Source organism: Chiloscyllium plagiosum, chromosome 13, assembly GCF_004010195.1.
Source record: "Chiloscyllium plagiosum isolate BGI_BamShark_2017 chromosome 13, ASM401019v2, whole genome shotgun sequence".
In the NCBI taxonomy this organism is placed as follows: domain Eukaryota; kingdom Metazoa; phylum Chordata; class Chondrichthyes; order Orectolobiformes; family Hemiscylliidae; genus Chiloscyllium; species Chiloscyllium plagiosum.
In genome coordinates this window covers 64,591,613-64,619,002 of record NC_057722.1, presented here as the reverse complement: position 1 = coordinate 64,619,002, position 27,390 = coordinate 64,591,613, and the positions used below count along the sequence as shown (strand labels likewise).

Genomic DNA, 27,390 nt, shown 5'->3' with positions numbered 1-27,390 from the left:
GGTGTCCCAGAGGTGTTCTCTGGAACGTTCCGCAAGTAGGCGGCCTGTCTTCCCAATATAGAGGAGGCCACATCGGCTGCTGCGGTTGCAATAGATGATGTGTGTGGAGGTGCAGTTGAATTTGTGGCGGATATGGAAGTGTCCCTTGGGGCCTTGGAGGGAAGTAAGGGGGGAGGTGTGGGCGCAAGTTTTGCATTTCTTGCGGTTGCAGGGGAAGGTGCCGGGAGTGGAGGTTGGGTTGGTGGGGGGTGTGGACCTGACGAGGGAGTCACGGAGGGAGTGGTCTTTTCGGAACGCTGATAGGGGAGGGGAGGGAAATATATCCCTGGTGGTGGGGTCCGTTTGGAGGTGGCGGAAATGACGGCGGATGATACGCTGTATATGGAGGTTGGTGGGGTGGTAGGTGAAGGCGGCCTTTCCTGAAGAAGGGCTTATGCCCGAAACGTCGATTCTCCTGTTCCTTGAATGCTGCCTGACCTGCTGCGCTTTTCCAGCAACATTTTCAGCTCTGATCTCCAGCATCTGCAGTCCTCACTTTCTCCTAGACACTGTCAATGACAGCATAAAATAACGGACACTGATAAATGCTGTGGCAGATGGATTTTAATGTGGCAAGTATGAAGTTATCCATTTCAGACCAAAAAACAGCAGATCAGGGCATTTCTTTTAAGAAGTTAAAGTTAAATACAGCAAACATCCAACAGAATTTGGGGCTTCAGGTGCCTAACTGGTTAAAATACCATAAACTGGTGCAGAAAAGAGAAAAAGGCTAATGGAATGCTGGTCTTCATATCTAAAGGGCTAGAGTAGACAGATACAGACATTATATTGCAGTTACACAAAATCCTGGTTAGATCCCAATTAGAGCAGCATGGCGACTCTGTGGTTGGCACCGCAGCCTCTCAGCTCCAGGGATTCAATTGCAGCTTTGGGTGACTGTCTGTGTGAAGTTTGCGCATTCTCCCAGTATGTGGGTTGCTCTGGTGTCCCTCCCACAATCTAAAGAGGTGCAGGCTAGGTGGATTAGCCATGAGAAATGCAGGATTACAGGGATCGGGTGTGTCTGGGTGGGATTCTGAATGGAGGAGTGGTGTGGATGCAATGGCCTTGTTCCACACTGGAGAGATTCTAATGATTTAAGAGTACTGTTAACAGGTCTGGGCACCACACTTTAGGAATGGTGTTTTGGTCCTGACAGGAGTTCAATGCACATTAACAAGATAATACCTGGACATCAAGGATTAAGTCAGAGATGAGACAAATTAGGTTTTAATTCTCTAAAATTTAGAATGTTAAGGAGTGACCTAATTTAGGTCTTCAGAATATTAACATGAAAAGACAGTAGATAAAGATAAGCTATTTCCATTGGTTGAAGATTCTAGAACCAGGAGCATAGTATAAGAATTAAGGCCAGACCATTCAGGAGAGGCGTTAGAAAGCACTTCTACATGCAAAGAGTAATAGAGGTTAGGAACTCTTCCTCAAATGTGTCAATGTCAATTCAATTATTAAATTTAAATTTAATAGACTTTTTTTTATTAGCAAGGGTATCAAGAGATATGGGTGCAAGATAGGCAAATGGGGTTAGGCCACAGATCAACCGGTTTTGTTTTAAAAATGGTGGAGCAGGTTTGAGGGGCTGAGTGGCCTACTTCTGTTCCTATGAAGATGGAAGTCCTGAGATTGAGCAGGTGTGGCTCAGAGATCCCAGCAAGGGGGTACATTTATGGTGTTAGGGAACTAGGACAAACAAGGCTGATCTCTTTGGTGGGGCAGGGATGAGGGTGGCCCTAATGGGCACACAGACCCTCCCAAGAAGCCTTCAGATTTTCTGTCCACAATTAGCTGCCAGGTTGTTTATCATGACCCCACAGATAGATAAATTACCAGTGGCAGATTGTGACCCTTGAGCAAGTGGCAGCTAATTGCCTTAGGTGTATTGAAGTCCTTAAGTAGACAAAGTGAGCTGTTTGAAACCTTACCCATCCCAAAATATCAAGGTCTAGGGTGCAGGTGGGGAAAGAAGACTGGACTGGTCACCTGCTTTATTTTATGCAGCTTCATCCAACTTTGAAATGCACTAACAGTCATAGAATCCCCACAGTGTGGAAACAGGCCATTTGGCCCATCAAGTCCACACAACCCTTCCAAAGAGCATTCCACCTAATTCCAGTCTATCCCTGTAACCCTGCATTTCCCATGGCTAATCCACTACTCTGCACATTCCAGGACACTATGGGCAATTTAGCATGGCCAATCCACCTAACCTGGACTGTGGGAGGAAACCCATGCACACACTAGGACAACGTGTAAACTCCACGCAGACAGAAATCCAAGGTTAGAATCAAATCCAGGTTGCTGGTGCTGAGAGGCAGCAATATTAACCACTGAGTCACTGTGCAGCCCAGCTTTCTGTAAAATTCACCTCCATGGCCGAAACTACAAAATCAAGAATAATACGATGGAGTTTCTACAGACTTCCTCAATCTAGCATTTTAACTTTGGCAGAAACTCCAAATAAATTGGGAGATAATTTTTAACCTCCTAAAACAGATGAGGCTGGGTTGGGATGTTAATGTTCTTTTAAATCTTAAACATACAGCTAGCTATCCACTTTCACTTTGGGTTAAGGAGGTGCCTGGCACAGCTTTTAATCAGCTGTACCCCCACTTTTCTACACTTAAAACCAAAATCAATTATCCAAAGTAAATTAAAGCTCGCACTGACAGCAAAAATGGCATAAACCTTTTATCTACTCTTATTAAACTAAAGTGTTAAGCAGATTAGACAGCCCTTAATGGGCCACTATAACAACAAACCAACACAAAGATCAAAATTAAATCAAAACCAGGTAGATGAAACAGAAAATAGGAGCAACAATATGCTATTAAGCCTCTCAAGGCTGCTATCCCATCCAACATGATCATGGCTGAACTCTCTATCTCAGAGATAATCCCACTCTCTCCCAGCCATCCCCAACATCCTTGGCTTCGAGAAAGGTATTTCTGTCAAAAATATATTCACTGACTTGGCCCCCACAGCTTTCTAGGATAGAGAATGTCAAAGGAATACCACCCTCCTAATGAAGAGTTTTCCCTTTATCTCAGTCTGAATCAGCCTATGTATCCCAAGTCCATTACTGCTTATTTTGGGAACAGATGCACACTCCTATTTCCCAGAGAGTTATCTCTTGAAATGCCATGAAACATCACCTTTCTATTCTTTCAAAGCGAACTTTAATCAATCCTTCTTCCTATACTATTGTAAAGGGTCTATCCATTAGCAGTGGTAGAGAATAAACCACTATTGAGTGGTAAGAAAACAAGGGATAGTTTGTTGCTCAATGCCAATACGTTAAAATTCCATTGACTAGTTCGGCACAATAATAAAGATCATCAGAAGCTAGAGATGAAACATTTGTCTCCATTAGGGCTTTGTCCTAGATCCCTTCAGAACAAAAAAAAAACAGACATCAATAGATTGAATGGAGGTAAATGCAGCCACAACATTAACTATCTGGACCATTACTTTATATGACATTGTTGTGGGATGGAAATTCCAGATGTTGGTACCTAGGTAGCTGAAAGCATAACGGCTAATGATGGAGATCAACAGCATGGATGCACTAAAGGATGGAACTGGAAGATTGTAGAGAACTCAGGATTGTAGCTGGAGAGTTGCACAGAGGGATTTTAAAGTAAGGAAGAACATTTAAGACCATTTTAAATTAGAGGTAAAACTTTAGGGCCAACAAATTAATTAATGTAGACATCTCAATAGAAATAGGATCAAGGAATAATGGGACTGTGGGAGGAGACTGGAGCACCTGGTGCAAAGCCATGTAGACAGAGGGAGACAGACACTAACCTCAACATATTTAGTCAACTTCAAAAATCTGAATTTGTCAGACAGGAACTCCCTTTAACAAATCTGTGCTGACTATCCCTGATAAATCCTCACCTTTCAAAATGTTGATTAATACTGTCCTTCAGAATTTTCCCAAATAACTTCCCTACCACTGGTCTGTAATTACCTGGCCAATCCCTGCTGTCCTTCATTAATAAAAGAAACCACATTACCTATCCCTCAGTCATCTAGCACTTCACCTGTAGCCAATTAAGTATTAAATATCATCTTGCCTTCCATAGCATTCTGATCTCATCAGGACCTGGGGTATTTATGCACTTAATCTCCAGCTACAGTGTATTCCACCTCTGAATATGGATCAGAAGTGTTCATTTAAGACCTCACCCACATCCATTGGCTCCATGCATAGATTGTCCATTTGGTCTTGGAGGTCCTATTCTTTTCCTGGAAATAATCTGACTCATGACATTTTTTTGCAGGTGGGAACAAGGAAAATCCCAAGGCTAACTAAGTATTATTTCTCCTCATTTGCTTTTTAAGCAGTCTCCTATACTGTACACTTTTGAAGGGCCTCCCCAGTTTATAAATGCACTGGACTCAACATATACTTCCTTTTTCAAACTTTCAATACCCTTTGACATTGATAGTTCTTTGGACTTACTGCCCTTGCCCTTCACTCTTGGGAGGAACATACTGGCCCTAAACTTTCACTGTAGTACTTGAAATGGATTCCCACTTTCCAAATGTAGATTTACCTATAAGTATCTGCCCCCAGTTTACGTGTAGAGACAAAAAAACCTGCAGATGCTAGAATCCAAAGTAGACAGGTAGGAGGTTGGAAGAACACAGCAAGTGGGCAGCATCACGAGGTACAGAAGTCAATGTTTTGGGGGTAACCTTTATGTCAGGTCCTGTCTAGCAATATTGAAATTGGCATTCACCCATTTTCGACATTTAACTTCTGTACTATCCTTATCCTTTTCCATAATGGCTTTGAAACTTAGAGTTATGGCCACCCTTCCTAAAATGCTCACTTATGACTTCATTCAGTAGGATTAGGTCTGGCACTGCCCTATCTTTAGTAGGTGAAGCTACATACTGGCATAGAGATCTCCTGGATGCACTTTAAAAATATTTCAACCCATCTGATCTTTTCAGTTAATGTCAGCAAAACTGAAATTCCCTACAACAGTGTTTCTCTCATCTTTCTGATTTGCCTCCAAAGCTGCACTTCCATCTCCCTCTGATTGAGGAGCCTGTGGTAGAATTCTAGCAAGGTGAACACCCCACTTTTTATTTCTCATCTGTACCCAGATATCCTAGCAGGGCCTTTGAATCAGGCTATCTTCCCACATTACTGTAGTGATAGTTTCTTTTGTCAATAATACAATGCTCCCACGTCATCTCTCCATCACACCTGAAACTTGGATAACCTGGAATGTTGAGCTGCCAGTCCTGTCCTTCCTTCAACCATGTCTCAGTGCTGTAGGTTTATCCATCCTACCAGTCAGGCTCCTTGCATTAAAATAGACAATAGAGCTTTCTAGTCCTCTCATGTGCCTTATCCTGCCCATATCTTCTCCACCCACAGGACTTTTGTAGTCTTCCTCCTATAGGGAATTGGACTTGGCTCCTAACTTTTCATGTACTCTGTGGCCCATCACCCTGCCAGATCAGTTTAAAATCTCCCCAACAGCACCAGTAAAACCTCCCAGCAAGGATATTGGACTTATTCTGGTTCAGGTGCAACCCACTAGGTTTGTACAGGACCCCAGTTACCCCAGAAGCTGGCCTATCAATCCAAAAGTCATAAACCCCTCCCTCCTAAACAATCCTTTCAGTCATTCATTTAACCTACCTTCCTATTCCTTTACTCAGTTGCACATGACAGTGGAAGTAATCCAGAGATTACAACCTCAGTAGTCTTCTAATCTACTACATAACTCTCCAAATTCCTGCTGCAGGAACTCTTTATTTTACACATCATTGGTACCAATAATGCACTATGACTGCTGGCTATGCACCCTCCCTGTTATGAACACCTTACAGCCACAAGTCATTTAGTCAGAAGCTCCCAGCAAAACAGAAATTTTAAAACACTGGTATGCTGTTGTTTTACTTCCTCAAATACAAGCAGGCACAAGATTTATTATCTGGTAAACATTTGTCCCAACAGAAGATAAACACCTGACACCAGTTTAGCTGGCTGTGCTCATTCATCCATGCTGAAACAGCTATAAAATCTTCATGCTTAGAAAAATAACTCACAGAAGACATTTTTAAGATTCATTATAAACAATTCGTACTAACCTTCCACACAGCCATCATTCCACTCAGAGCTGGTTTATAGATAAACATAGAATCTCCACCCTTCAACTTCATTGGCTAGTTAAAAGCAAGCTTACACCCATTAACCAATGAAAGCAAAGCTATCTTGTTTGTAATTAAACAAGGTTCCAGCAACTCCTAGCAACAGATGTGCCTGTATCAGACTACAGTTACAACTTGTATTCAATCAAAAGTTATTATAATTCAAATAAGACTATCCTGATTGGGGACCTTCAAGTACAAAAGTGGGCTTTAAGCTTGAAATGTCTTGTTTACTCAGAGTTGCTTCTTCCTTTCGCAATTAGTGGTTTCAGATAAAAAGAAATTCATTAAATCTTCATTCTCTGGGAACACCGCAAGAAAGTCATGGGCTCAAATCTAGTTCCAAAGGTTTGAACACTAAATCTAGGTAAATGCTTCTGGTGCAGAACTGGGAGCATTGACCAAACAGATAGAGAATTCATATCTAACTCAAAATTTTAACTCTGCTTCTCTCTCCACTGATGCTGCCAGACCTTCTGAGTTTCATAGTTTTTCTGCATTTATTCCAGCTTTGTTGCTAGTAGCTGCATTGATGATAATGGGGTTATAGATTTAATTATTAAAAACTGCTGTTTGATGTTTTCACAGAAAGAGCAAAGAGAGAGCACTTTGAATCACAGGGAATACCTATTCACCATTCATGTTTTAAATAGATAATTAGGAATACTGCGGTGAGTAAGTCAACTCCTGACTCCGCAAAACCTGTCATCTACAAGACGAAAGTTAGGAGTATGATGGAATGACCCCCTCTTGCTTGTAGGAGTGCAGTTCCCACACCATTCAGGAAGTTTAACACCATCCAGGACAAAGTAGCTCATTTGATTGGCACCACATCTACAAATATGTAACTGCCATCCTTCAAGTGCTGCAGTATGTACAGTACTACCCACAAGACACACTGTGAATCCACAACAACAAATCCCATCTAGAAGGACAAGGGCAGTAGATTCATGGGAACACCACCCTCTGCACGTTCTCCTCCAAGTTACTCATTATCCTGACTTGAAACCAATCACTTGCGATTCCTTCACTATCATTGCCTCAAATCCTAGAATCTTCTCCCTAAGGGCACTGTGGGTCAACTTACAGCAGGTGGACTGCAGTGGTTCAAGAAGGCAGCTCACCTCCACCATCTCAAGAGCAACTAATAATAGTCAATAAATGCTGGCTAGTCAGTAATGCCCATGCACAAAAAGCAAGTTTAAAAAAAATTGGAAATGAAATTCAGGTGATTTCTGTCACAGGCAAGTGATCTTAAATGTCATTGTAGGGTTCTTGTAGTACAGTGATTGCGTCCCTGCTTTTCGGTTGGGAGGCCTAAGTTCAAGTCCCATATGTTCCCATAGGTTCAAGTCCCATATATAATAACATCTCTGAACAGACTGATGAGAAAAATAACTTCAATGTCAGTTTCTTGTCTTGCTGAGCCCCTACTAACTCCTACCAATCTAATACAAATGAAATGGACTTATTCAAACTCTCTAATATAGTGACAAAGTGAATAAACAGAAACTTACAGTTTATGAAAACAGAATATGAATAAAACAAAAATCTTTGAAATCTCAAGTCATGAGAAATGAACTTGTATTTGGTTGAACCACACTAAGCAATCCAGATCATTACAGACACTCTCATTAATTGCAATGATGTCATTTTAATGGAATTCGACTAAAAGGAAATCAGACCCACAGAACCTGCACAACAGTCAAATCCAGGTTTGCGTAATGCAACAATAGTTGTTTTCATCCTAAAACAACACAATAGAAAAAAAATCACTCACAGCATTCTAGTATTTAGCAGTCTTCAATATCAATAACTGCAACACCAATTGTGTAAAGATGTATCTAATGTAATCAGTTTTCAACTGATTGCATGAACCAAACCCTGTTTAAGTTGCACAAGCTGTATAAATCACATGATACATCACAAAAATAGGTTGCATTTATATAGCACTGAAATGGTCTCAATGGCTGACTGGATCAGTGGTGCTGGAAGAGCACAGCAATTCAGGCAGCATCCGAGGACAGGCAAAATCGACGTTTCGGGCAAAAGCCCTTCATCAGGAATAAAGGCAGAGAGCCTGAAGCGTGGAGAGATAAGCTAGGGGGGGGGGGGGGGGGGGAGAGAGTAGCATAGAGTACAATAGGTCAGTGGGGAAGGAGATGAACGTGATAGGTCAGGGAGGAGAGGGTGGAGTGGATAGGTGGAAAAGGAGCTGGGCAGGTCGGACAAGTCCGGACAGGTCAGGGGACCGAGTTTCTGGAGGTTAGAAGCTAGGATGAGGTGGGGGAACGGGAAATGAGGAAACTGTTTGGAAAGCAGATTCTGGATCAGTGGTGCTGGAATAGCACAGCAATTCAGGCAGCATCCGGGGACAGGCAAAATCGACGTTTCGGGCAAAAGCCCTTCATCAGGAATAAAGGCAGAGAGCCTGAAGCGTGGAGAGATAAGCTAGAGGAGGGTGGGGGTGGGGAGAGAGTGGCATAGAGTACAATAGGTCAGTGGGGAAGGAGATGAAGGTGATAGGTCAGGGAGGAGAGGGTGGAGTGGATAGGTGGAAAAGGAGCTGGGCAGGTCGGACAAGCCCGGACAGGTCAGGGGATCGAGCTGCTGGAGGTTAGAAACTAGGTTGAGGTGGGGGAAGGGGAAATGAGGAAGCTGTTGAAATCCACATTGATGCCCTGGGGTTGGAGTGTTCCGAGGCGGAAGATGAGGCGTTCTTCCTCCAGGTGTCTGGTGGTGAGGGAGCGGCGGTGGATGAGGCCCAGCACCTCCATATCCTCGGCAGAGTGGGAGGGGGGGTTGAAATGTTGGGCCACGGGGCGGTTTGGTTGATTGGTGCGGGTGTCTCTGAGATGTTCCCTAAAGCGCTCTGCTAGGAGGCGTCCAGTCTCCCCAATGTAGAGGAGACCGCATCGGGAGCAACGGATACAATAAATGATATTAGTGGATGTGCAGGTAAAACTTTGATGGATGTGGAAGGCTCCTTTAGGGCCTTCCACCCTACCAACCTTCGCATAAACCAAATCATCCGCCGACATTTCCGCCACCTCCAAACAGACCCCACCACCAGGGATATATTTCCCTCATCTGCAGTCATTGTTTTTACCTCAATGGCTGACTGGCCTATTTATTTTCCTGTGTGTTGTAGCATCGTAAAATGTCTCAAACTGCCTAACAGGAACGTTATCAAATAAATTTTGATAACGATCCATATATCAGGGCAGAAATTGTACGTTAAAGGCTATCTTAAAGCAGGAAACAGGGTCAGCAGTGTTTCAGTAAGGAATTCCAGATTTTGGGACCTAAATGGCTGAAGTCATGGCAACAAATGATGTGGAGTGATGAAAACCAAAGCTATACAAGGGGTCAGAATTGGAGGAGCAAAGAGAAATCAAAGGTTTGCAAGGGCTGAGGAAGTTACTAAGTTAGAGAAGGACAATGCTATCGTGGGATTTAAAACCAAATTTGGATTTTAAAATTGAGGTGTGGCTGGGCCAGGAACCAATGCAGTTCAGAAAGCACAGAGGTGATGAGTGAATGTGGCATGGTGCAGAATCGAGAAATACTGGTCACAGTTTGAAATGGTCTAAAAATTGGTTATGTTGAAATGGGTATGTTGAGATATGTCTTTATAATCACTTATATCCCAACATGGACTTGGTGTGCCAACTGGAATTCCCAATCTACAATATAACTCTAGTTTCACTGGTTGCACTTTTCAGCAAATTGTTTAATTTCATAGTGCAGCATAACTGCAGCCTTAGTTGTACTACCCAGACAACACTCATAGATTTTTTACCTATAAGGGAGTCAAAGGTTGAGGATAGGAAAGTAAAGGCCACAGTCAGATCAAGCATGAACATTTTGAATGTTGGAGCTGGATTGATGGGTTGAATTGTTAAGTCCTGTTCCTATTACTTAGGATCTTACAAGAATATGGTTTTTTAAGTTATCTCCACCATGCCACAATAATCTTTACCCAAAGAGTTGGTTACATATCTTCTGACCCTGTTGATGGTAAAAATGTACATTGAACAAACCAACATGAAAGTTTGGTGCACATAAAAGGGAAAAGCACAAGCTATTTTTCACTATATAAGAATTATCAGAAATTGTTTTACTATAAATATGAGCAATAGAAATTCAACCCATTTTATCTCAATAACAACCTTGCAGCTACTCAAATCTCACTGAAGAGTCAACCTGTTTCCAATTTAAAGATCAGCTCGTGCTGCCATACTTAGTTTCTTTCTGGCAAAATTCTGGACCCAGCTCTATGCTAGCTTCTGATGTTAAAATCTCTTCATGAAATCCTTAAATCTCTTATTTCTTAACATGAATTAATTAAATTACTCTTCTACAATCGTCTGCTTACGGAGCCTCTCTAGATATCCTTCTCCTGTCCTGATTGTTCTGGAGACTGATAAACTACACTGTGACTGGAAAAGGCCTTTCCTCTCTGAGCACACATTCTAACTGAATGTCTGGTGGGTTTTCTCCCTCTAAAGGGAAACTTTCTGTCTGCCTTAGTTTGCCTGTCCTTGGGCACACTGATAGGTAACAACCCTTCTTTTCTCTCTGTTATTGCTAAGTCACTGAATAAATAACCTCAAGGGGTTAAAAGCTTCTTTTGGATGCATGTAAACAAAATTTCAGACATCCAACCAGAGTACATAAAACTCAAGAATGAATCTTAGGTCCATCCTTTTTAACCCACACTATATAGAAATACATATAAAATATCAAGCTAAACATGGTCCTGTCCTCTTTAGAACCCAACTTCCCAATTTGTAAAATTAATACATCATGAACCTTCATCACTCAATAGATTAAAGGGAAGCAATGGCCTACTACTATTTCTATTGGAATATTAATCCAGAAACTCAGCTAATATTCTAAGGACCCGAGTTCAAATTCCATTATGGTAGATAGTGGAATTTGAATTCAATTTTAAAAATTTGGAATTAAGGATTTAATGATGACCATGGAACCATTGTCAATTGTTGGAAAACCCATCTGGAACACTAATGTTCCTTGAGGAAGGAAATCTGTCATCCTTAACTGATTTAGTCTTCATGTGACTCCAGAACCACAAAAAATATGGTTGACTCTTAACTCCTCTAGGCAATTAGGGACAGGTAGTAAATGCTGGTCTCGCCAGAGATGTCCATATTCCATGAATTAATTTAAAAAAAACTGAGTTCAGTAGTATATTGGCCTTTCAGTCTCCCAGCAGGGGCTATTTAACTATTTTGAGAGTTTCTGTTTAAAAGACTAGATTTATTTCTCTATATCTAACTCCTGTGCTGGGGAGGTTTACTTTCTGTTTAAAACAGTAGAAGGAACTTCATTCTGTATCTAACTCTGTGTAGTAGCAGTCCTGGGAGTATTTAATGGGGAAAGTGAAGAGGCAACTTTATTCTGTGTCTATTCCCATCTGATACCTGTCCTTGGAATGTTTAATAGGATGGCGTAGAGGAAACTTTATTCTGCAACTAACTTTATTCTGTTCATCTGCTGGGAATGTTTGATGGGGACAGTATGGAGGGAACTTTACTCAGTAACTAACTCCATACTGTACCTCTGCTGGAATTGACTGTGTTTTGCTCCTGCCCCATTTGTGAATTTGCAGCATTCATCTGGTCCATGAACTTGTTCAGGGCCACCTGACCTATCTGAACATTGTATATCACGGGACCTTACCTCGCATCAACCATGCATTTTACCCATGCAGGGCCATTTCCATGGTTTCAGTACCAAATTCCATCCCTTAAAGTAAACTCTTGCTTAGAGGAGCCTTGTGTAAAGTCTCATCAGCAAATCACCCTTTATTTACAAGTGCATAGTACTTGACACTGGTCCAACTTCTTCTGAGCCAGCCCTCAGAGTGAACAGAACTTCTGACACTCCTGTTTATAGCTGTCAGCCAGGGTTCCTTGATTGGACCAGATTAACAGCTCCATTCAGGGAACTCATATTCTGTGATGTCTACCTGGCTGACCTTGTTATAATCACTACAGTTGATAAGTATATAAGGGAGAAAAGAACAGAAAGCTATATTGTTTTGGAGGGTTGAAGGTGGGAGGGAGCTCATGTGGAGCACAAACACAGGTGCACTCTAGTAGGAAGTACCAACACATGACCTTTGCCCTCTATTGTTGCTCACCAACTCTCCTGCCATTGGTCACCCAATATTATGTTTCAACCTATGATACCAGTTAGGAAGAAAATGAATATACTAAATGATTATTGGCTGTCAATCAAATAGATTTTGCTCACATACCTGATATGTGTAAAATAGATTAAAGCAGTGAAATTAATTTATTTTAAAAACAGCGTTTTACTTAACTTGTATGCCTTTTATTCTTAGGTGTTCCTCCCATCAATGTCTTTTAATTTCAGGGGGGTTCAACAATAAACATTTTGGGCTGAAAAGCCTGTTTATATGTGAATCTATATGAAGACAATTGATTGAGTTTGAGAAGAATAAACTCTACAATGTCAGAGAAGAAAACTATTCTCCCAGTTTCAGGCACTAACTTGTTGTAATGATTGCATTTTTAGGATGTGAAGTCATGGAGCCACCAATTTTGTTATGTTGGTCGGATATTGCTTCTGATAAAAAGGAAACTGAAGTCGTAAAAGGAGGCACACCTTGTGCATCAGACAGGAATCAAATTATAAAAGTTTAAATTCTGTTATTTCAAGCATAAGAGGTCTGCAAAAGATATTTGAGTAATAAATTTAATAGAGTATTGAGTAGCTGATTTGCCTTTGAAACTAATATTCAATATAGATAATATTCAATGCAATAATGCCAATACTCTAAATGGCATGAATCCTCACTGGGGAGTTTTGAGTTCCTGAAACATTGTTAAATGTTGTTTTTAGTTGATTGTATTCCCAGAATTCTTGCAGCCAATTGGTAGGGTCATCAAGGGTGATTTTCAGATCAGTGGCTGTTAAAACCCATTAGAAATTGGCGATCATCCCAAATGGATAGGTTTTGAAATCTATTGAGATTCATTATTAGACTTCAGTCAGGAACCAGCTGTGCATAATCCTTCATCAATTCCCATTCCCATTCTGAGAGGTGCACAGCTAGGTTGGTGTAAGATAGTGAAAGAGAATGTGACACTGTGGAGGTCAGAGTGTTGATTGATGCCATAGAATGAGGGAAAGTGAAGGCCATTCAGTGCTTTGAGCTTCTTGTACCACTCAATGCAGCCATAGTTCAGTCTGCGTCACCTCAGTTCACCTGTAGAAGAGGACCCTTTTCTTCACATCTGCCTATGCTTTACCTCATCAGGAAATAGTTAACCATCCAATTTGGGTTTATAAAATCATGAGGGCCATGGATAGGGTAAATAGACAAGGTCTTTTCCCTGAGATGGGGGAATCCAGAACTAGATGGCATAGGGTTAGGGTGAGAGGGAAAGATTTAAAGGGGCAACTTTTTCATACAGAGGGTGGTGCATGTATGGATTGAACTGCCAGAGGAAGTGGTGGACGCTGGTACAATTACAACATTTAAAAAGCATCTGGGTGGGTATTTGAATAGGAAGGGTTTAGAGGAATATGGGCCAAGTGCTGGCAAATGGGACTATTAGTTTAGGATGTCTGGTCCGCATGGATGAGTTAGACCGAAGGATGCTTTCCGTTTGTACATCTCTATGACTCTAGGTTGGATGTGGTTCCATTCCGAGCATGAGTATCGGTTGCCTTTATTGCAATACAAAAGAATCAATCCAGGGGACTAAAGCACCATTGATAATACAGGTTACTGTTGTTGAATCCATCAAAATAGTAATTTTACTTAAAAGCAAAGAATAAAATGATGTTCAACTCCATTTTGACGTAGTCCCCTTTCCTTCTGCCTACGCCTGGCCGTCAATGGGCATTGCATGTAAATTAATCACTTGAAAATGATCTACTGGTGCTGGATAATAGATGGAAATTAATTTGGTTATGGGAAAAATATGTTCAGTTGTGTGTAAGAATACCCTGGATGTGAAAACAAAATGCAATTATGCTGTTCTGATATTAGGATGTACATTCTTTCAGGTGAGACATTTAATAAGATAAGAAAATAAGAAATAAGGGCAGGAAAAGACCAGTTGGCCCTCAAGCCTAGTCCACTATTCAATTAGATCATGGCCAATTTGATCATGCTTTCAATTCCAACTTGCTGCTTACCTGCCCCTCCAATGCCCCATATTCCGTTGTAGATCAAACAACTCACCCTTGAATATATTCAATTATTCAACCTCTATTGTTCTCTAGGGTGGACAATTCTGAAGATTGATAACCCTCTAAGAGTCAAGATTAGAGTGGTGCTGGAAAGGCACAGTAGGTCAGGCAGCATCCGAGGAGCAGGAAAATCGGCGTTTCGGGCAGGAGCCCTTCATCAGGAATGATTCCTGATGACGGGCTCCTGCCCAAAATGTTGATTTTCCTGCTCCTCGGATGCTGCCTGACCTGCTGTACTTTTCCAGCACCACTCTAATCGTGACTCTAATTACCAACCTCTGCAGTCCTCACTTTTGCCTAACTCTCTAAGAGTAGAAATTCCTCGTTGTCTTTATGCGAGATACCTTATTTTGAAATCATGTGTCTTATTTTAGGTTAGATTACTAGATTAGTGTGGAAACAGGCCCTTCGGCCCAACAAGTCCACACCGACCCACCGAAGCGCCACCCACCCAGACCCATTCCCCTATATTTACCCCTTCATGTAACACTACGGGCAATTTAGCATGGCCAATTCACCTAATCTGCACATTTTTGGACTGTGGGAGGAAACCGGAGCACCCAGAGGAAACGCACGCAGACACGGGGAGACTGTGCAAACTCCACACAGTCAGTTGCCTGAGGCGGGAATTGAACCCGGGTCTCTGGTGCTGTGAGGCAGCAGTGCTAACCACTGTGCCACCATGCTGCCCACTGCCACTGTGCAACTCCCCCGCGACTGCCCACCAAGGCTCAATCTGCTGCCTCAGTTCGTTAAAAAAGATTCCATCACAACATTTCAAAGCAAACCAGGAGAAAAAAAGACATGCTGTCAACTTGCCATCCTGGAGCCATCAAGAAAGATGCAGCAATGCTGTATTTTGAAGGAAATGACCTGCTGTCAATCAACAGAACATTGGCTATAATCAACAGCTCATGCTTGCACAATTCAAAACATTGCCCCTCCTCAGAAAATCCAGCTCAATCTCTGTGAGATTGCCACTTTGCTCCCTGTTTTACAAAAAAGATAACTCCCCATTTCTGACAGGAGATTTTGATCTTAGTTTCTTCAGAAATGCAGAGGTGTACTTCCATTCTGAAAGTTCTCTTATAGTTTAGAATTGTTGCAGGAAGGCAAATCATTCAGCTTTTAAATAGCCAGCTGCCATATTCTGAAATTTCAAGTTCTACAATCACAATCACCTTGACAGCTATTGTCAAATGGTAAGTGGATAAGGAAAGACTGAGGTTAGGCTACTGGAAGATGGGATACCAGATGGTGATGTGGCAGAGAAGTAGGGTGCTAAATGGGTTGGGGAGGAAGGTGCCAGATAAAGATTTTTTTTAAATTCACTCATGGGACATGGACATCACCAGGGAGCCAACATTAATTGCCCATCTCTAGGTGCTCTTGAGAAGGTGGTGCTGAGTGTTCCAGTTCACATGTGGGAGGCTGACCCACCATACCCTTCGGGAGGGAATTCCAAGGTTATCACCAGTGACAGTGAAGGGATTGGTGATATATTTCCAATTCAGAATGATGAGTGACAGAGGGGAACCTGCAAGTATCGGTGTATCTGCTGCCCTTGTCCTTCTAGACGGAAGTGGTTATGGATTTGGAAGGTGCTGTCTAAAGATCTTTTATGAATTTCTGTGGTGCATCTTGTAGATAGTACTAAGCATCAATGGTGGAGGGTGTGGATGTTTATGGATGCCAATCAAGCAGGTTACTTTGTTCTGGATGGTATCAAGCTTCTTGAGTGTTGTTGGAGTTGTACGCATCCAGGCAGGTAGGGAGTATTCCATCACACGCTTGATTTCTAGCCTGTAGGTGGTGGACAGGCTTTCGGGAGTCAGGAGGTGAATTACTTGCAGCAGGATTCATGGGCTTGGGGCCTGCTCTTGTAGTGTTGATATTGTGAGGCTAGTTGAGTTTCGGGTCAATAGGAACACCAAGGATGTTGACAGTGAGAATTCAAGAGATGGTAATTGGATTGTCTGTTTTTGGTTATGGTCATTGCCTGGCATTTGTGTGGTGCGATGTGACTTGCCACGTGTCAGCTCAAGATATCCAGGTCCAGCTGGATTTGAACACAGACTATTTCAGTATCTGAGTAGTCACAAATAGTGCTTAACAGTGTGTAATCATCAGTGAACATCCCCACTTCTGACCTTATGATGGACAGAAAGTCATTGATGAAGCAGCTAAAGATGGTTGGGTTAGGGACACTACCATAAGGAACTCCTGCATAGATGTCCTAGAGCTGAGATAACTGACCTCCAACAACTACAGCCATCTTCCTATGTGCCAGGTATGACTCAAACCAGCAGAGAATTTGCTTTCTGATACCAGATGATTTCATTTTCGGTTGGGCTCCTTGATGCTACATTTGGTCAATGAGGCCTTGATGTTAAGGGCTGTCGCTCTCACCTCAGGAATTCAGCTCTTTTGTCCATGTTGCAAGGTAATAAGAGGGGTGCTGGTAAGTAATGCAGTGTTTAGGGTAGGTTGGTGTGGTTGGGAGATCTCGTATCCTTTTGGGCTGGATGCCACAAAGATAGATTAGGCCTGGAGCTGAGGAACGGAGCAATGAGTCTGAAGGGTGTGGAGAAGGGGAGGTGCCAAGTCCAGAACAGATGATGATGAGGGGAGGGGGTAATGGTTGTGTACTGGGTTGGGGGAATGGGAGGCAGAGCAGGGGATGGTAGGTTCAGAGTGGGGAGGAGGGGAGAAGTTCTGAAGTGGGGGAAGGTGAGTGTTGGCTCTAGAGCAAAGGAAAGATGGATGTCAGGGCTGAAGTGGGACAGTGTAGGGTCCTGGGATAGTCTAGCATGCGTATGTGGTCTGGGGGAGGAGTTGTTGTGGGTGCATGAGGTAAGTATGGAATCAGTTGGATAGTTACTAAGGAGTTAAATTATATTTTTAAAATCACTTATGGGATATGGGCATCTTTGGGTATGTCAGCATTTATTGCCCATCTCTAATTGCCCAGAGGGCAGTTCAGAATCAACCACATTGCTGTGGGTCTGGAGTCACATGTAGGCCAGGCCAGATAAGGGTGGCATTTTCTTTCCCTAAGGGACATTAATGTATTAGATGGGTTTTTCCAACAATTGATCATCATTGGATTCTTAATTCTAGCTTTTTTAAAAATTCCACCATCTGCATAGTAGAATTTGAACCCAGGTTATGAGAACATTAGCTGACTTTCCTAGATTAACATTCTAGTGATAATACCATTTGACCATTGCCTCCTCTATGTTTAATAGTTTAGCTTTTCATGAGCAATTATTTAATTAATTTTATCGGAAACTTCTGAAATCTCCAATTTAAATGGCTAACTTCTGAGGATGGAGAAAGCGAGGACTGCAGATGCTGGAGATCAGAGCTGAAAATGTGTTGCTGGAAAAGCGCACCAGGTCAGGCAGCATCCAAGGAGCAGGAGAATCGACATTTCGGGCATGAAGGGCTCACGCCCGAAATGTCGATTCTCCTGCTCCTTGGATGCTGCCTGACCTGCTGCGCTTTTCCAGCAACACATTTTCAGCGCTAACTTCTGAGGATCCCAGGCAAAAAAAGAGCTGTATAACCGAATCTTCAATTTCCTGGGTAATTCCTTTGGAGTGTGCCACAATGGGGATTTTACAGGGTTTCTGTGTACAACTTTCATCTACATTAGAATAATTGGATTGCCTGACCATTGGAAAATCCAGGTCATAATGTCTAAGGGTCATTGGACATAAAACGTTAATTCTGCTTTCTCTCCACAGATGCTGCCAGTCCTGATCTCAGCTTTTCCAGCAATTGCTGCATTTGTTTATTCATAAGATCTAATTTTAGTTGGGATTTTTTATTAAGCAGCACCTTCTGAACAATTGAGAATGTACTAAGAATTACGCTAACAATTAATTTACTATTATCAGTTGGGCTCTCAGTTCAGATCATTTACGCATACTGAAAGCTACATATATTCATGCATAATGACAGGTCTTTTGCAGGCAAAAGGAACATGTTCAAGCATTGCATAATTTGAATTAACAAAAGCTTTAGATCATAATTCCTGAGTGCATTGTCCATGCAACATCTTATTCAATTATAATTAATTTGCCAACAAATCAACACTCTTTTCCCATGCAGTATAAATTCTTGCTCCACTTGAAATTTGGTGTTCTTTCATCTGGCCTGATGATTGCAAGCCAAAGCTTCAATGGCATGTCCCTTTTCCAGCAGTTAAATTTTGTCTAGATGAGTTTTCCTAAGTGTCTCAGCCAATGTTTATCTGTCAATCAATGTCACACAGAACTAAATTGTATTTCGATTTGGAGGGTGCATATTTGATTGTCACATTGCTGCAATTAATGCATTTCAAAAAGTACCAAAAAGCATTTTCTGATGTCCTTAGGTCGTGAATGCATACATAAAAATGCATGTCTTCTTGTTCTTTTCGATAATTATCCTTTCAGAATTGAAATTGTATCCATGCAGCCTGAGAGAATGCTGAATTTGCAGGCCCAACTGAAGTTGGGAATGGAGGTCAGAAAATTACAAGAATGGCTGGTATGCAAGCACCAATTCCAGGGCATATAAAGGACACCTGCCTTGTTGAATTTAAGGTTTTAAACAGTAATTAAGAGGACTCTTCTTGCATAGCAATCCACTGCTTTGTGTGCCAAACTACTGCGCATAATTGGAGATTGAGCCTGTCACCACGCCAATTCAGAACCTTCCCTGGTCAGATGTACAGGTCAGTGATTTCTTCAAAGAGTCACAGAATGATATAGCACAGAAACAGACCTCTCAGTCCAACTCTGCTGCGCTGACCAGACATGCCAATCTGACCTAGTCCTATTTGCCAGCATTTGGCCCATATCCCTCTGACCCTTCCTATTCAAATACCCATCCTGGTGCCTTTTAAATGTTACAACTGTAGCCATCTCCATACTTCGCCTGGAAACTTGTTTCATCCATGCACCAACTTTTGCATAAAACGGTTACCTCCCCCACCCCCCACCTTAGGTCCTTTTTAAATTTTTCCCCTCTCACCTTAAATCTATGTCCTCTAGTTTTGAACTCCCCCAACCCTACAAAAAGGCCTTGGCTAATTGTTCTATCCATGCCTCTCAATAAATTAATAAACCTCTATAAAATCATCCCTCAGCCTTCTACACTCCAGGGAGAAAAGTCCCAGCCTATTCTGCCACTCCCTGTAGTTCAAACCCTCCAGTCCCTGGCAACACCCTTATAAATTCTTTCCACACTCTCTCAAGTTTAACAAGAAGCGCAACTAGAATTGTACCCAGTATTCCAAACGTAGCCTCACCAATGTCCTGTACAGCCGTGATGTGACATCCCAACCCCTCTAGTCAATGTTATTATCAATGAAGTTAAGTGTGCCAAACACCTTCTTCACTACTCTGTCTATTTGTGACTCCATTTTCAAAGAGTGACGCATTTGTACCCGTAGTTCTCTTGGTTTCGCAGCACTCCCCAAGACCCTACTGTTAAATGTTTAAGTCCTGCCTGGTTTGCCTTACCAAAATGCAACACCTCACATTTTACTAAATTAAACTCCATCCATTAGTCCTTTGCCCCTCACCTCAATCTTCAGGAACCGGAACAACTCCTGGTTCTACCACCAGGGAAAAGATTTAACTCAAAGGATGGTCTATCTTGAACAGATCATTGTTGAGGTTTGTTCATTGACCCCACTGGTGAGAAAGGACACTGAATGGGTTTCAACCATTTCTCACACACTCTTTCTAATAATTAACAGTGCTGCTTGCATTCCATTGAGATTACTACTTCTGCATGGTCACATATTCTGTACAGGTTTAAACGAAGAACATCATTTTGCTCATCAGAGATCATTCATCCAGCAACAATCAGCACTCTTTCCGGACTATTTTGTTCAACTTATGTGCACTACGCATGAGGAAACCTTTGGAAAGGATATGATTTTTTACTAGAGTGGTGACAGAATGAGGAATTACAGGTGTGTGAATCAACTGCAGAAACTGGATTATTGCAAAGAAGACTATGCCAAGTTTTTTTTCTCATATTCAGCCATAAGGTTTGGGTATTGCTGTCTAGGATAACATTCATTACCCATCCCCCATTGCCATGGAAAAGTTGAGTCACTTCCTTTAACTATTGCAGTCCATGAGCTAAGGTACATCCACAGTGCTGTTGGAAAGGGAGCTCTAAAAGCTTGACCCAGCAACACTGAAGGAATGGCAATATTTTTCCAAAGGAGGATGGTGTGTGACTTTGAGGGGAACTTGTAAATGGGGGTGTTCCTTGTATTTCCTCTCCTTGTCTTTGTAGGTGGCAAAGGTCAGGTCAGGCTGTTGTTATAGGAGCCTTGGTGAGTTGCGGCAATGCATCTTGTAGATGGTACTCGCTGCTACCATTTTCAATGATAGTGAGGGGTCTGAATGTTGAAGGTGATAGATGGAATGCCAATCAAGCCAGTTGCTTTGAACTTCTTGAATATTGTTGGAGCTGCACCCATCCAGGCCAGTGGGGAGTAGTCTGACATACTCCTGACCTGTGCCTCGTGGATGCTTTGGGGAGTTAAGAAATGAGTTACTCACTTAAGAATTCCCAGCCTGTTCTTGCAGTCATAGTATTTAGATGGGTTTTAATAGAGGTTTTTCAACTGATGAAGGATTTATATAGAGCAATTGAGGAAAAACCTTTCCAAATGATTGGAAGGTTATTAAAGAGAAGATACAAATTTCAGGTAATTATCAAAAGAGGTGATTTCAGGAGACAAAATCTTTTTGTGCTGTAAGTGATATAGAATGCATAGTATAGATGAATACAGGGCACAATTTAATCCAGCCCATCACTTTGGGATACAAGTTATCACTGTTCCTAGGTCAAAATCCCAGAAATCCCTCCATAATAGCACTGTGGGTATTCCTACATAAAAAGGACTGCAATGGTTCAAGAAGGCAGCTCACCAGCACTCCTCAAGGATGGTTAGGAATGTCCATTAAATGTTGGCCATAGTCAGAATGAAATTGCATTTCCCATGGTTAATCCATCTCGCCTGTACATCCCTGGGTAGGAAGTGCAGTTCAGCATTACCAATCTACCTAACTTGCACATCTTTGGACTGTGGGAGGAAACCAGAGCACCTGGAGAAAATCCACAAAGAGAATGTGCAAACCCCACACAGACAGTCACTGAGGGAGGAATCAAACCCAGGTCTCTGGCACAGTGAGGCAACAGTGCTTACCTCTGAGCCACTGTGCAGTCCATACTCTTGGGATAATTGAAATCAGTCAGAACTCTCCTGTCAAAGCTTTTTAAAAAATCAATTTGCCTGTTCAGGTGTGCTAAGACAGACCTCTGGAGCAGGTGGGATTTAAACCGAGGTCCTCTGGGCCAGAGGTAGAGACACTACCACTGTGTCACAAGAGCCCTCCCAGCAATCTGTATCATAGTCCTAATGACCTCTTCTTGCTGGTTCCTAGTTAGGCAATTCCCTAGATTTTAAATTCTTGCTTTCAAATTCCTCCATGGATTTGCCCCTCTATATAGTCTCGTCCAGTCCTACAGCCCTCCTAAATATATGCAATCCCCTGACTCTGGCCACAGATTTTTAATCACTTCACAATAGTGACTGAGCCTTCAGCTGCCTGGATCCTCAGCTCTGCAATTTCCTTTGCCAACCCCTTCATTCCTTTTTCCTACTCCCCCAACATGCTCCTTCAACCTCTTCAGCCCAGCTTTAAGTTGCCAATTCTCAAATCTCCCCATGTAGCCCAATGTCAAATTTTGTTTAACATTCCTGTGAAGCGACTTGGGATAGTTTACTAAATTAAAGGCATTATATAAATGGAACTTGTTGTTGTCATTGTATTTCTGAAAAAAACCCAAGGCAACTCTGTGAGATTGTCAACTAATTCTTCACTTAAAATTGTAAGTTACTGACCTGACTGGATGCGTCACAGCAAAAGTTTTCTCTTGCCCTCAATATGCCCGACTTTTGTTATGCTTGGCATAAAAATAAATCAAACATGGCTAAATTCTCTTTGTATCTGACCATTTGCCCAGATTCAGCATTGCACTATGCTGCTGTTGGCTTTTAAATGATACCGAGCATTTCTCTGCTACAAACAGTTCTCCCTGAATTATTTAACAGATATGAGACTAATGAGGCTATCAGAAAACATGTGAAACATTTTCAAATGGACTTCCATAATTCAAGACTACCATAAATTGAATCATTTGAATTAGCTTTTGCAATCTTAAAAGGATTGTGTTAAGAGTATTACATGAGATGCTTGAGGAGAATGCACATGTCATATTCAAACACATCCAGAAAACTAAGTTATTGACACTGTCACTCATTTTTTCCAGGTCGACCTTTTCCTTGGATTGTGAAAAGGCTGGTCAGAAATGAATCCCCATTCCACCTGAAATACCTTTGCCCACTTACCATCCACGCTATCCTACCTTCTCCATCAATATTATCCTTCCCTCACCCATACTGCCACCCACCCCCCAACTTTCATTGGCTGCCATCAAAAATATTCCCCTACACCAATCACATTCCTCTTCCCCTCTCCATAAGGCATAGGAGCAGAATGAAGCCATTCAGTCACTGATCTATCGGGAGATAGCTGATGGTGGGATTACATTGATATTGATACAGGATTATGGGAATAGAGGAGGGCAGAGGGTTTAGTTTGGGATTTTAACAAGGCAAGGGTGAGAGATCAGGAGTGAGTTTTGTTTGCGATTGAAACAAGGCTAGGGGAATAGGATGGTCAGTGGATTTAATTTGAGAATGATACAAGCAATAGGGATTTTGAGGGAACTGGAATGATTTTGAATTGAGACATAGCTATGGGGACAGGGGAGATTTAGAATTGAGATAAGGTCAATGTGTTTAGTTTGTGATTGATACACTGCAGTGAGAACAACAGGCTGGAAGAATAGTTTTAGTTTGTGACATGATATTTGGGCAATGGGATCAATTTGAGATCAATATGGTCAGAAATGACAGAGCATGGGCAGTGTAATGCATCAAGTTACATTGAGTTTACTATGTTTATCCTCCATACACCATTCCTTGCACACTTAGGAATGAAGAAAATTGAAACTAAGAAATTTAAGTATAGCTACTAAGTAAAAGGAGCGAGCTTATAGTGACATCTAATAACATGTAACAGGAAGCTTGGTATCAGGAGAGGACACCAAATACAATGTCCTCCCTTACCGTTCTCACTGTATAATTTTGTTGAATAAAGGTGTTGGTTTTCAATCAGGTGCAATTATAATATGATAATGCATTACTACACTGTTTTTCCTCTGAGCGGGAATGGCAGAATCTCAGCAGTGGCAGTGGATGGGTCCCAAATCCTTTTATTATTTCTCTGAGCCACTTCAAACTCCTAAGACCTTTTTCCAAGAGGAAAAATCAGCAGAATAACATTCACCTCACTCCCAGGCCTCAAGTTGATTGTGCTGCCAACTCCTGAGAATATCATCAATAACTAATCTGCATATTTAAAGAACAACACTGATGACTTTGTATGAGTGCCCTTACTGCTTGTGATCAGCCAGATGGATGCAGATGCCAGTAATTAAATTGTCTACTCCTGCTGAATTCTAACAGGTTAGGGTGTGCCAACGATAAGGGTAAAAATTACCCTAGCATGAATATAATGGAGCGGCATGGTGGCTCTGTGGTTAGCACTGCTGCCTCACAGTGCCAGGGACCTACATTTGATTCCTGCTTTGGATGACTGTGTGGAGTTTGCACGTTCTCCCTATGTCTGTGCGGGTTTCCTCCGGGTGCTCTGGTTTCCTCCCACATTCGAAAAAAGATGTGCAGGCCAGGTGAATTGGCCATGCTAAATTGCCCATAGTGTTAGGTGCATTAGTCAGGGGTAAATGTAGGGAAATGGGTCTGGGTGGGTTACTCTTCGGAGTGTTGGTATGGACTTGTTGGGCCGAATGGCCTGTTTTCACACTGCAGGGAATCTAATCTATTTACTTTTTTGGTGTTTCATGAAAGAGTCATTGAGATGTACAGCATGCAAACAGACCCTTCAGTTCTACTCGACCTAACCAGTCAAAAATCCTAAATTAATCTAAATCCTTCAAAAACCTTCCTTTTCATATGCCCATCCAAATGCTTTTTAAATGTTTTAAGTATACCAGCCTCTACCAATTCCTCTGGCAGCTGATTCCATACAGGCATCACCCTGTGCATGAAAAAGTTGCCCCTTAGGTCCCTTTTAACTCTTTCTCCTCTGAACCTAAACCAAGCCCTTTAGTTCTGGACGCCTCCACTCCTGGGAAAAGCCCCGCCATTCACTGTATCCATGCTCCTCATTATTTTATAAGCCTCTGATGTGCCAAGGAAAGTAGCCCTCTCCCTATTCAGCCTCTCCCTATAGCTCAAACCTTCAATTCCTGGCAACATCCTTGTAAATCTTTTCTGAACCCTTTCAAGTTTAACAACATCTTTCCTATGGCTGGGAGACCAGAATTGAATGCAATATTCCAAAAGTGGGCTAACCAATGTCTTGAACAACATAGACTGAATGCACTGACCAATAAAGGCAAGCATACTATCCTGTCTACCTGTGACTCCACTTTCAAGAAACTATAAACCTGTACTCCAAGGTCTCTTTGTTCAGCAACACTCCCATGACCTTATTATTAAGTGTATAAGTCTTGCCTTCATTTATTTTTCCAAGATGCAGCACCTCACATTTATTTAAACTAAATTCCATTTGCTACTCCTTGGCCCATTTGATCAAGATCTTAGCTAACCTTCTTTGCTGTCTACCACACTACTAATTTTGATGTCATCTGCAAACTTGCTGACAATCCCTTCTATAATCACATCTAAATTTTTATGTAAATGATGAAAAGCAGTGGACCCTGCAGCAATCCTTGTGACACACTGTTAATTACAGACCTCCAGCCTGAAAAACAATCCTCCACCATCACCCTCTGTCTCCTACCCAACAGATAGTAATAACAGGAGATGATTTAAAATCACTTTTTTTTGGAAATAACCAAGGGTGATTCATGTTCCAGATAAATCCAAGTCTAGGCAGCTGTGTCTCAGGGAAAGAGCCCTGGAAGTCCCTGGTACACAAATTTCAATCCAGAGTACACTAACTTAACTACTTTCTCTTTTTGGAATATTTCTGATGCATAATGGAGGTGCAGCACAAAGCACACAGTTTAAATCATCTTGGATAAAGGTGTATGCTAAACATCTAAATGTAAGTACGTTAGGAAGAGCTGTTCAGCTGCCTTTTATAATGGCCATTATTGCCTTAGCTATAACATACATCAAAGAGTACTACTGTAGTAGCAATACCGGAAACTCTGTGAAAGCAGGATATTGAGAAAAGAGCGGAAAGCTGCCATTTTAGAATCAATCAAATTGCAATGGGACAAGTGGGTTGGACCAGGTCGAGAAGGCAGATATGCCTCTCAGAAGTGCTTCAGTAAAGCAAAGGAGTCTTTACAGTAATCCTTTATAATTGTCATAGTTTTCCACCACTGAGATTAGCTTTCAATTCTGGAATTATTGATTGAAATTAAAAATCAGCCACCTTACATGAATTTGAACCCATGCCGGCAGGAAAGGCTATTTTGTTCGCTAGTTTACTGACTTTACCATTATAACACCAGCTTCCTCATTCAAGTAGTCTGCCTCATAATATTGCACAAGCTGCAGCCTCCATGTAGCCAAATTTACCATGCTAGCACTTGGTATGTTCTGAAATTAATTTTTAAAAATATTGTCACACTAAAATAACCCATGTGCAGATCTCATGAAAGGCATCAGTAAAAATAATACACATATGTTAGAGTCAGCATCCACTCTGTATAAATGAATTATTACCCTAACTTAAAGCCACTCACCTGAGCTTAGTGCATTCCTCTCCAGTGAACAGAAGCCTGTTTCCACTCGATTAAATGCAAAATTGCTTTTCTCACCATCTGACACACTCAACAATCGAGAGAACTTTGAATTGTAATCATTAAAGAAATGAAGGAGAAGGTGTGCCGAAGACAGAAAGAATCACAAAAACTGATGAAGAGATTATATATATTGCTTTGCCCACCATTTAACTCCTCCCACAAATGAGTCCAAGTCAAAGCCCCAGGCCATGGGTGTGATCCATATCTCAAACATTGTCAGGTTCACCAAGAGACGAAAAGCACACAAGAAAAACCATAATTGTTTTGCTTTTATGACTGGTTTCCAAGGTTAGTCAACTCATGCCTCTCCCTACAAATGAACAAACAAGTATAACTTTTGTTGTAATTACATTGGGTGTAATTTCGACATAAAAGTACATATTATTGTAAAACAAACTGCAATTAATAGAAGTGTGTGTTCCAAATATTTATATGTTCAGACGATTCCTTGGCTTAAACAAACAACTAAAATATTCATGTGAAATTTTACAGATGAAGAGAACACACTCTGTTTCAATAGAAATAAAGAACTTTCAAGGGGCTGAATTGCCTACTGCTTTTCCTATTTCTTATAGTCCTGTTGTCTGATAATTTATGCAGTTATACATGGACCTATATGCCCTGCGTGTATCTCAATGTACTTTACAGTCTATTAAGTACTTTGATAGGGAAGTGTAGCATGCAATGTGAGCACAACAAGGTCCCACAAATAGCAAAGTGCTGCTGTACATCAAAACAGTGTCATGGGATCTTTTGCATACACCTGAGAGTGTATACAGGTCCTCATTTCAAAAGCTCGTTGAAAAGACAGAACTGAGTAATAGTAGATCCTCTAGGATCATTAGCCGATGTTTTTGTTCAAAGCTCATACTGGCAACATATGATTGAAAAATGACAATGGCATCAAGTCAGTTATGATTTGCACTTAATGGAATACAATATACTGAGAATGAT

General features: G+C 41.6%; 1 protein-coding gene across 3 annotated transcripts in view; it reads right to left on the bottom strand.

Moving 5' to 3' along the window:
* The window catches only part of gpr160 (G protein-coupled receptor 160), a 42,379-nt gene extending 15,845 nt beyond the window's left edge, over positions 1–26,534 (bottom strand). For 2 of the 3 annotated variants that reach the window (XM_043702642.1, XM_043702645.1), the window contains exon 1: positions 26,377–26,534. The gene's annotated coding sequence lies outside the window, so the exon portion shown is untranslated. Of the gene's footprint in view, positions 1–6,177; positions 6,224–26,376 lie in introns of those variants that run through there. The other variant, XM_043702641.1, reaches the window with a different exon arrangement.
* Positions 26,535–27,390: the final 856 nt, after the last annotated feature.